The following is a 12,425-nucleotide window of genomic DNA, read 5'->3' on the forward strand; positions in this document are numbered from 1 at the left end:
CCTTGACTTATTTTACTGTATCTTTGTTCTGATCTGGTGTGGTGCCAGTCTTTTAGCTCCTGCAAGTTCTGAAGAAGGTGTTATGAGCTGTAAAGGAAGTGGAGTGGTCAAAAGAATTTGATTTCTGATGGTTAAATAATAATAATACATAGCACTTTTCTTCTTCCGAGCTCATGCCTTTTATAGCCTTGTGTTTACCTAAGAAATCATGAGCAGCCAGTTTAAGGGACTGTGCAAAACATGCCAACTGAGCAAATTTCCCCATTCTTGATGGTACAGTAGCCACAACCTTTGGACCATTATTAGAAGCAATAATAGCAAGGTTGAAAGAACAAGTGAACTCATTGCTTGACAATCTGGCATGCATTTCCTTCAGCATATGCCTTGGTCATATTTTAACTTAGATAAAGTGAGCTGGGGTTTTACAGTACAATCCTAAGTAAAGTTATTGTCCTTCTAAACCCATCAACTCCAGTGGACTTAGAAGGGCGTAATTCTGCTTAGGATGGCATGGTTAGACTGCTGTGCAAAAAAAAAAAAAAAAGTAAAACAAAATTACTTTCTGTGAGCAGAAAATGAGAATTTGGCAGTCTGATGATGCAATCACACAATTTGTAGAAATGTAACTTGTTTGCTTAATGTTTTCCAGAGGCAAATGTGGGGTCCCCCCAGGTTAAATATCTTGTTATTCAAAGACTAATATGAGGAAGAAAAGGAATAGCTGGAGCACATTTGGACAGTACATAAGGAGTAGCTAAGGAGATTAAAGAGCTTGGGATCCATATGAAAAGACTGGAAAGTGTTCAGAAGCCCTGCCTCCTGATTATCAGAAACCAGGGACCATTTTCACAATTAGAGTATGGTTAACAAAAATTAATCATGGGAGCCAATAGTTAATCCCTGAGGATTTTCAGAACACACACTGCAATCCAGGTAATGCAATACATGTGTTAAAACAGACTACCATATGTGTATCAGCAGTATCACATGTACAAAATTGCTCTTATGTTGCATAGCAAGAAGATGAAGACTGTTTTTATACCAAGCATAAGGTGTGGGACCTGAACATGAAGATGTGCATGTATTTAAGACATCTTTCCCTGTGCTGGATCTTGGCCATGAAACTTAGAATTATCCAGACTTCCAGGGTTGGAAAATGGCGAGCTAAGTTGCTTTCCCTAGGGGGCAGGCTGGCACTTCTGTTCAGGGTAGTAAAAGGCAAATCAATGCCTTCTGCCTACACTTCTCAGCTAGAGAATTGTCCAAGATATGCACAGATACTTTGAGGAGACTTACTTTGACTGAAAGGGAGTCCCGGGGGAGGGGGCTCCTTTGAGGCTTTGAGGGATCTCCAGAGAGAAGTTGCAAATTCATCGTCTGCAAGTTTCCAGAGTCATTAATTTGACATAAGCTCGACAGGATCCAAACCTTCTTTTACAATTTTAAACATCTAATCTACAAAGGACTGGTGTTGATTTGGATAAACTATGAAAAAAGGTACTAATTGCTATCTCTTCACTCCAGGACTAATTAAAGTTAAACAAAACAAAAGTAAAAGGTGGGAGTTGGAAATACTGAAAGCCTGAAAGGAGAAGACGATAAGGGGCTAAATTTGAACTTTGTAAACTTAAAAGAAGAAAGGAATGTATTGTTTAGTCTATCTGTGGTTGAGAAGGCAGCCCCATTGTCACAGATCTGCAGCATTCACAGTCAACACAGGAAATATGTCAGATATCGTGAGATTTCTCTACCACTGAAACAAGATTTGAAGGCAAGAAAAGCAGGAAGTATTGGAGGAAGAAGAAGGAAGTCAACGAAGTAAACAGCCTACTCTAGGATTATAATACCAGAGAGGAACATTGTTGTTGGGAGGACTAAATTTTAACATCATTTTTAAAGTGATTGAGACATTAAAAATTGGTGGAGTTAACAGATTTGGCAATTAAAAAATTACTACTGTTAGATAGTAGATAACAAGATTTGAACTGGTAAAAGGGAAAAAAGATTTTTTTTTTTTAAAGTGAAGCAAAAGTTGCGACTGCTATTTTGGGAGAAATAACAACTTTAAACATTAATATCTGAGCCCGGGAGGCTCAGAGGACAGCAAAATTGGGTGCACTGGAAAGGGCAAGCTTCACTTTATCAAACCTGATGGTTCAAATTTAATTTGGTGAGATCAAAATTTTTGATCTTTTTTTACATGTCAGACCCAAAACGAACTCTTGCTAGGTCTGCTTCAATAGAGAAAATGCAAGCCCAATTAGATGCAATGGAAGCTAGGATAATGAAGTGGGTGAAAGAAATGATAACTGCCTCTAAAAAAGAAATAAGAAAGGATATTGAGGACTCAAAGAAAGAATTAAAAGAAATAGAGAATCTCAGAAATGACACTGTGGTAATAACAAAGAAAGTACAAGAAGTGGAAGAGAGAGTGAAAACACATGACTCCATCTTGTTAAAATTACAAGAAAAAGTGACAATTCATGACTGCAAACTGATGGAAACTCAGATCCGTCTGAGAGGTGTACCTGAAAATGATTTATGACAAAAGAAATGGTGGGAAAGATCATGAATAAAAATTTTGAAATGTCATTGACAGTGGGAGGCTGTAGAGTAAGAATTATGAAAGAACTGCCAAGACAAGTGCTAACTGACAGAAAGGCATATAAAAAATTGACAGAAAAACTACGTGACAATGGAATGAGGTACAGATGGATAATACCTGAAGATTTGAGCTTTGAACTTCAAGGGAAAAGGATTACAATCACAAATACACAGAAACTAAGGCGGGCAAGGCAGTTGGCCCCCTTCCTGGACCGCGACGACCTAGCAACAGTGATCCATGCTACGGTCACCTCGAGGTTGGATTACTGCAATGCCCTCTACATGGGGCTGCCCCTGTGCCGGACCCGGAAATTGCAGCTGGTGCAGAATGCCGCGGCCCGGCTGTTATTGGGCCTCCCAAGGTGGGGGCACATTCGGCTGGGTCTTCGGGCTCTGCACTGGCTTCCAATAATATACCGGGTCCGGTACAAGGTGCTGGTCATTACCTTTAAAGCCCTATATGGCCTGGGACCTGCCTACCTGAAGAACCGTCTCTCCCCACACGTTCCCCAGAGAGTACTGAGGTCTGGGACGCAAAACCTTCTCACCATCTCCAGGCCCAAAGAAGTCCGTCTCAAGACAACCAGAGACAGGGCCTTTTCTACAATGGCCCCCACATGGTGGAACCAGCTGCCGGAAGAGGTGAGGGCCCTGCGGGATCTTACTCAGTTCCGCAGGGCCTGTAAGACAAGCCTCTTCCGGCTAGCCTACGCCTGACTAGATTAATGTAGCTTATCAGACTTTAGTGAAATATACGGTATAGTTTTAATGTTAAGATTTTAAGGTTTTTAAATGTTTTGACTTTTTAATTGTAACAATTTTGCACTTTGTTTATTGTTTTATCGTCTGTTGTGAGCCGCCCTGAGCCATTTTATGGGAAGGGCGGGATATAAGTCATAGAATAAATAAATAAATAAACTGCGTAGATTTTATGAAGAAAATAAAGAATTTGCATCATGATGGATTATAAATTGATATCTTGGAATGTAAATGGACTAAATTCACCACAAAAAAGAAAGGCAACGTTTCATTGGATAAAACAAAATTGTAATATAATATGTTTACAAGAAGTGCATATTAGACAAAAGGATTATAAATTTCTATGGAATAAACAATTGAGAGTAGAATTTTTTACATTGGCTGAACAGAAGAAGAGAGGAGTAGTCTTTTATATTAAACAAGAATTAGACCTGAAATTGGTATTTAAAGTTAAAGATGGAAGATATATAGCAGTAAAAATTACTTTGAATGCCAAAAAAAGTTGTTGGGACTTTATGCTCCAAATGGTGCTAAAGACATTTTCTTCAAAAATATTACACAACATCTTGATGAAGTGACTTTTGAACAAATTTAATTGATGGGGGACTTTAACGGAACAATTCAGAATACGATAGATCTAGGGGGGGGAAACGATAAAGAAGGGAAATTGCCAGTCTTTTTTTGAATTGGTTAAACAGGAGAGTTTGGAAGATATATGGAGGAAATTTAATCTTGAAGTACGGGACTATACCTTCTTTTCAGCTAGACATAGCTCTTTCTCTAGAATTGACATGTTGTGGGGTACTAAAGATTTGGGACTTGTAACAAAGAAAATAGAGAAATAACCTAAAATATGAGCTGATCATAACCAAATAATGTGGATTACAAAATTGTCAAAAAAGTCAAGAAGATGGAGATTAAATGAAGATTTACTACAAAATAAATAGTGACATCTCTAGAAAATGAAACCAAAGCGTACTTCCACGTAAACGACAGAGAGAATATAGGATTTCAGATGGTATGGGATGCCTACAAGGCAGTAATGAGAGGATTACTAATAACATTGAATAATAAAGACAAGAGAGCAAAAGAGAAACAGATGTTGGACATTCAAAATGAAATTAAGAAAAAAGAAGTTGAATTAAGGAAAAGGCCAGGAAAAAAGAAAATTATAAGGGAGATTACAATATTGCAAGCACAAATGAGACATTTGTTAAATAAAGAATTGGAATAGAATTTGAAAAAATTAAAACAGAAATCTTTCGAGGGAGTGAATAAACCTGGAAAATATTTGGCCTGGCAATTGAAGAAAAAGAGAAAAAGTAAAATTATTAATAAAATTGTGGCTGATGGAAGAGAAGATGGTAGATCAAGAAGGAATAAAGAGAGAATTTTTTAAATATTATGCTAAACTATTTAAAGGTTAAAGTAAAGAAGGAAAAGATGGAAGAGTATTTGCAGAAGATTAAAATAGCACCCTTAACTTATTATATGGAAAAAGTTTTAAATGATCCAATTGAAAAAAAAAATAGAAATTGAAGTAGCGATTAATGCAATGAAAATTGGAAAGACACCTGGACCAGATGGATTTACGGCAAAAAATTTTAGAACGTTTAAAGAAGAATTAATACCGAAACTTCAAAAATTAATGAATGTGATAAGAATAAATGGGAAAATACCAAATACATGGAAGGAAGCAGTAATTTCATTGATTCCAAAGGAAGATAGAGATGTCACTAATGTAAAGAATTATAGACCAATCTCATTATTAAACAATGATTATAAGATATACACAAGAAACTTAGCAGAACGGCTTAAACAATATCTAATAAACTTTATAAAGGAAGACCAAGCGGGTTTTCTCCCTAAAAAACGAATAAGAGACAATATTAGAACTGTTGTAAATATTGTAGAATACCTTAAAAGACATCCAGAGAAGGAAGTTGCATTATTCTTTGCGGACGCAGAGAAAGCTTTTGATAATTTGAATTGGAACTTTATGTTTGCAGTAATGGAGAAAATAAAGTTTGGGGAAAACTTTATAAGAAGGATAAAAGCAATTTAACTGAACAACGTGCAAGGTTATGTATAAATGCAGATCTTACAGAAGAAATGATAATCAGCAAAGGTACAAGGCAAGGTTGTCCGCTTTCACCATTGTTGTTTATAATGACTCTTGAAATCTTATCGATGCAAATACAAGATGATGAAGAAATTGAAGGAACGAGAATTAAAGGATTTTTCTATAAATATAGAGCATTTGCAGATTATATAATGTTTATAAATGAAAATCCTATGCAAGTAACACCTTCGTTGTTAGCCAAAATACAAGATTTTGGAGAATTGGCAGGACTTTATGTCAATAAAGAAAAGTCAAAAATTTTGTGTAAAAATATGCAAGTAAGTAAACAAAAGGAATTGCAGTGATTAACAAGATGTGAAGTTACCCCTAAAGTAAAATATGTGGAAATAACAATAAAGAATATTGATCTGTTTAAAAACAATTATGAAAAGTTATGGCATAAAATGGACGAAGATATGATAAAATGGAACAAGCTTAATTTGTCATTGCTTGTTAGAATAGCTGCAATTAAGATGAACATTTTGTCGAGAATAATGTATTTGTTTCAAACTATTCCAATTGTGAAAGACAGTAAACAATTTAATAAATGGCAAAGAAAGATTTCAGAATTTGTATGGGCCAGGAAAAAACCAAGGATTAAAATGAAAGTTTTAACAGATGCTAAAGAAAGAGGAGGATTTCAACTACCAGATTTAAGATTATATCATGAAGCAGTTTGTCTAGTGTGGACAAAAGATTGGGTGACGCTGTTGAATAAAAAACTTTTAACGTTGGAAGGTTATGGAAATAAATTCGCTGGCACACTTATATGTACTATGGAAAGAAAAAGTTGGATTTTTTTTTCTCACCATTATATAAGAAATAATCTACTAAATATTTGGATGAAGTACAAGAAATATGGCGATGAGAGAAAACCACTATGGATAGTGCCAGCAGAAGTAATAAGAATAACAGCTGAGACAGGAGAAGATAAAGGGATGTCATATAATCAATTACTAAAAATTCAAAGTGGTAAAATAGAATGAAAACTTCTGAAGAGTTGAATAATAAATATGATTGGTTTCAAATGTAACAAATAAAAAGTTTGGTGGAAAGTGATGTTAAAACTGAAGGAATAAGATGAGAACAAACAGAAATAGAAAAAGTTCTGCTTGGAGATAATGAAAAATTAATTTCGAAAATCTATGTTACTTTTAAAATGGTCTATGGAAGATGAAGTAGTGAAATCTCAAATGATTAAGTGGGCAATTAATGTAAATAAAGAAATACAGATGGACACATGGGAATATTTGTGGAAGAACTCTATGAAACTCTCAGCGTCAGAATATTAAAGAAAATTGTTTTAAGATGATGTACAGATGGTATATGACTCCTAAAAAGTTGGCAAAGATGAACAATAAGATGTCAGATAGATGTTAGAAATGTAAAAAAAAATATGAAGGTTATTTCTACCATATGTGATGGATTTGTGAAAGAGCGAAAAAGTATTGGCAGATGATTCAACAAGAGATTTCTAAGATCTTGGGATACAAATTTAACAAAGTTGCAGAGGCTTTTCTGTTGGGATTACAAATGGAAAAATTTCCAAAAGAAGATAGAACTTTAATCTGGTAATTGCTCTCAGCTGCTAGGACATTGTATGCGTGTCATGGGTGCTGGGGGCCCTGCAGAAGAAGCCGAGCCTGCAGAAGAAACTGTGCGCATACGGCCCGGAGATGAGTGGAAGACCGCGTTTGGGACCCGATACGGGCAGTACGAGCACCTGGTGATGCCCTTCGGACTGACCAACACCCCCGCTGTCTTCCAGAGGTTCATTAATGATGTATTCCGGGACCTGCTCGACCGCTTTGCAATCATATACCTAGATGACAACCTGATTTACTCCTGCAATCCTGCCCAGCACGCCGAGCACGTTCGCCAGGTCCTGCAGCGCCTACGAGCCCACGGCCTCTACGCCAAGCTGGAGAAGTGCAAATTTGACCTGCGTTCCATCGAGTTCCTTGGTCACATTGTGTCACTGCAGGGAATACTCATGGACCCCAGAAAAGTGGAAGCGGTCCTGACCTGGCAGGCTCCTTGGAATCGCAAGGACCTGCAGCGGTTCCTTGGTTTCGCCAACTACTATCGGCAATTCATTACGGCTTATGCATCCCTGACCACGCCCCTGACTCAACTACTCCGCCCCAAAGAACCCTTCCACTGGTCCCCAGAGGCCGATAACGCCTTCTCCACCCTGAAGACCTGCTTCGCCACCGGGCCACTCCTGAGGTACCCCGACCCCCAGCTTCCCTTTACGGTGGAAGCTGATGCCTCCAACGTGGCCCTAGGAGCAGTGCTGTCCCAGCGCGAGGAGCCGTCCCAGCCACTCCAGCCCTGCGCCTATTACTCGCGCCAGCTCACTGCTGCAGAGAGGAACTATACCATTTGGGAGAGGGAGTTGCTTGCGATCAAAGCGGCTTTTGAGGTTTGGAGACATTACCTTGAAGGGGCTTGCCACCCTGTCCAAGTGCTCACCGACCACCGGAACTTGGAGCATCTCCAGACCACCCGCCGTCTCAACCAGCGCCAGATCCGGTGGTCCCTATTCTTCTCCCGCTTCGACTTCAGGATCACCTACATCCCCCATACCCAGAACCGGAAAGCCGATGCGCTCTCGCGGAAACCGGAATACGCCCCTGCTTCAACTGAGACCGCGCCTGCTGCTCCCATCCTGCCGCCTTCAGTGTTTGCAGCCACCTCCACTTCACCAGCACTCGTGGAGGACATTCGTGCTAGCCAGGCCAATGATCCCTGGGTCCAGCAACACCTCCAGGCACTCCAAGATGGCTCAACAGGCGAGTTCATGACTCAAGGCGGCCTCTTGCTACACCGCGAACGCCTCTATGTGCCGCCCGGGCCCTTGCGGGCAGAAGTGCTACGCCTGACCCATGGCGCGTTACCTGCTGGGCATTTTGGACAGCATAAGACCACCCACTTGCTGACACGGGAATTCTGGTGGCCACGAGTTCGCTCCGATGTTGCCCGTTATGTCAATTCCTGTGACGTCTGCCGACGGGCCAAAGACATCCCAGCCAAACCCCCAGGATTGTTACAGCCCTTGTCCACACCCTCAGGACCCTGGGATACCATCTCGATGGACTTCATCACAGAACTTCCGCGATCCAAGGGTCAGACTTGCATCTTAGTGGTCGTCGACCTGTTTGCAAAGATGGCCCACTTCATTCCATGCTCGAAACTTCCCACAGCTCAGGAGACAGCCCAGCTCTACCTGCAACACATCTTTCATCTGCACGGACTCCCAGCCCACCTAATCTCAGACCGGGGCCCCCAGTTCTCCTCTCGGTTCTGGCAAGCCCTCCATTCCAGCCTGGGTACTCGAGTGCACCTGTCCTCAGCCTACCACCCACAGACAGATGGGCAGACGGAGTGCACCAATGCCACGCTAGAGCAATATCTCCGCTGTTACACCTGTCATCAGCAGGATGACTGGACCACCCTGTTGCCCCTAGCGGAGTTTGCGTACAGCAACGCGGTCCATTCATCTACCCAAATGACCCCGTTTGCTGCAACCTACGGGTACCACCCTCGGTTCTTCCCAGCAATCCTGCCACCCACGAATGTCCCCGCCGTTGATGCCTACCTGCAAGAACTCCGTGCCAGCCAAGACTTGCTCCGAGAGCAGCTACAGCGGGCTAAGGAGGCCTATAAACTGGCTGCGGACCGGAAGAGGCAAGAGGGCCCTCCAGTGCAGCCGGGGGATCATGTGTGGCTCTCAACTCGCTACCTTCGCCGACCTGGTCGGTCTCACAAGCTGGATGCGCGGTTCATTGGACCCTACCCCGTCATGGAACAAGTAAACCCCGTCACCTTCAGGCTCCAGTTGCCACCCCACCTCCGCATTCACCCTGTGTTCCATCGCTCCCTCCTTGTCCTGGCTGCACCCCCTGACCCAGCTCGCCCTCCTTACCCACCACCACCACCACCGGTGCTGGTGGATGATGAAGAAGAATATGAGGTGCGCCCGGTACCATCGTGGAGGCCTCCAGTACCTTGTGGACTGGGAGGGATACGGCCCGGAAGACCGGTCTTGGGAGCCCGTGGACAACCTTCATGCCCCGGACTTGGTGCAGCAATTCCACATCGACCACCCCAACCTCCCAGGCCCTTCGACGGAGGGGGGCCCTGGGGGGGGATAGTGTCATGGGTGCTGGGGGCCCTGCAGAAGAAGCCGAGCCTGCAGAAGAAACTGTGCCCCTGCCACCTGCACCAGTGCCCCTGCCTCCTGCTGGAGAAGATCCAAGCCCCCCTGCCTCGCCCTCTCGGGTGGCTCGTGTGTGTGACCACCTTCGTCAGGACCTCAGGGATCGGAGGAGGGCGGCACGCTCACGAGCAAGACGCTCCCTGAGCCCTGAGTTTTGAAAGGATTATGGCCCTTCTAGGAGTGAGGGTGCTTGAGTCTCAGCAGGATCCTGGCTGCCCTCTGAGTCAGCAATTAGCCCAAATGGGCAACAGACAGCAGAGGGCTATATAGCTGTGGGCTTTGAGAGAAGGCTTTGTGGAAGCAACTAGTCACTTACCTGATGTTCTAGCATCCACTTCGGCTTCTGACTTCGGCTTCTGGACCCCCTGACTCTGGCATTGACTTCTGGACCCCCTGACTTCGGCTTCTGAACCTCTGACCTACAATACCCGGACTGTGATTCGGTTTTGGTGCTTTGGACCCTCCTTGCTACCCAGCTACAGACCTTGGACTGCCCCTGGACTTCGCCTGACCTGGCCCCAGCCCGTGACAATACGCAGTTGTGAAAGCAAAAAAAAAAAAAAAAAACCAGAGAAATGGGATTGGATTGTAAAAGTTATGACATGGAGTGAAATGGACAAGTTAACAAGAACCTTAAGAGACTATGATTTAGAAGTATTCAAGATGGAGTGGAAAAAGTTCAGAAGATATGTAGAAAAAGAGTGGAAAATAAAAGGACATTGGACAATTTTTGATAATGACTAAGTACAAGAGGGAGGAGGATATTAATTTTGGTTCTTATTAATTTAGGGTACGTTTAATATTAAGATTTTAAGTATTTAACACCAGTGGGGGTCAAGTAACGGGGGAAGGGGTGGGTAGAAAGTAATATATGGGATAGATAAAAAAGCAATTATTAATGATGTAAGAAATTGAAATTTATTACCATATTTTACTAATAAAAATGTTTGAAATCACGAAACTTAGAATTATTCAAATCTACAGTGAGATCTACTTATTTATCTTATTTACCTATAGTGCAAGGAAGGCTCAAACACTGATAGATATTGCACAGCCACTTAAGAGCTCCTTTTAAGCTGGGGGCAGAAAAGTCCCCATAAAACTGGTTTGAAACAAATGAAACCTATGCTTCCATCCTGGGTGACCATGGAGACACAGAATGGAACTGGGAACCTAGGCCATCTGGGCACTTACTTTTATGCACTTGCTAAACTGGCTAAAAGTTAAGTCTGGCATGGCTATAAACAACCTAGTCCTCCATTTTTTAAGGCTTTAGGGGGAAATGAGCTCACAACCTATACTGAACTAGACTAGACAGTAGTATGAAAGCAGGATGTCCGAAGTCTACTTATTTTGGCCTTAAAATACTGAATGACACTCAGATAAGCCAATTACTTACCAACCTACCCTGTGATTAATGGCTTCAAGGGTCACTCTGTGAATAATCTGGGCCTTTTTAGCTGTCTTTAGGAATATTGAATTGTTGTCAGTATCCCACATGGCTTCATAGGGAAGGGGAAAGGAAAGGTCCCCTGTGCAAGCACCAGTCGTTTCCGACTCTGGGGTGACATTGCTTTCACAACGTTTTCACAGCAGACTTTTTTTACGGGGTGGTTTGCCATTGCCTTCCCCAGTCTTTTACACTTTCCCCCCAACAAGCTGGGTACTCATTTTACCGACCTCAGAAGGATGGAAGGCTGAGTCAACCTTGGGCCGGCTACCTGAATCCAGCTTCCGCTGGAATTGAACTCAGATCGTGAGCAGAGAGTTCAGACCACAGTACTGCAGTACTGCTGCTTTACCACTCTGCGCCACGGGAGAGGCAGGCAAATCCTGGTAAACAGCAGCATATGCCAGAGTCTACCTCTGCCCAAGATAATATACCTGTAGGCATTTTCATCTGAAGCATCAAGAAGTCTCAATTTACTTGCCACATGGAGCAATGGAGAAAAATCAAGCCTGAGACTGCAACAATACTGATGGCAGCTTTAATTTTGCCCCACACAACAAAACCTATCTTTAAAAATTCCAAACCCTGCATGAAAGAACAATAAAAACTGGTTTTCCTACTCCCCCCCCCCCTCAGTGTTTTAGTCTGAACATGTGAGCCTCTGGCAAACACTGGTATATCAAAGCATCACATCAGTTTTCATTTTGTTATTGTTGCTGGTTATTTTTTTAATTTTATTTTTTTCTTTAAAAAGTATATTTCGCTCCAGGAGGTTATCAGTGAAGAATACATCATCCGAGTGGGATTGTTGCTGTCTGTGCTAAACCATGAACATAACTGCAACCATAGTTACCTCTTCTGTTTATTTTGTTCCATCAATTTCATTAATTGTAAACCTGTTCACTGTTTGCCAGTCAGCTATCACTGTATGTTGTTTACTAATAGGTTTAGCTCTGAGGATTTCTGGATACACACGAAGGGTCTTTGGATAGAAAAGGAGGGGCAGAAAATCTTGCTAGGGGAAAAAAAGCATGTAATTTTTCAATATGTGGCACATTTACTATAAATAGCAGGAATCCGTCAACTCAACTAAGCATTTCATGGCAACCTCCATATCAAAGGAGACCATTTGGAAAACAGTCTTTGTCTTAAATGTGTCTACAGACACTATATTTGTTGGTTTTTGAGTAAATCCAAGCCTATTTATAAGCTCATTTGTTACATGAAAGGGATATGGAAATAGCTCCCTGTTGCATGAAAATTATCTA

Source organism: Heteronotia binoei, chromosome 6 (genome assembly GCF_032191835.1).
Source record: "Heteronotia binoei isolate CCM8104 ecotype False Entrance Well chromosome 6, APGP_CSIRO_Hbin_v1, whole genome shotgun sequence".
Taxonomy (NCBI): domain Eukaryota; kingdom Metazoa; phylum Chordata; class Lepidosauria; order Squamata; family Gekkonidae; genus Heteronotia; species Heteronotia binoei.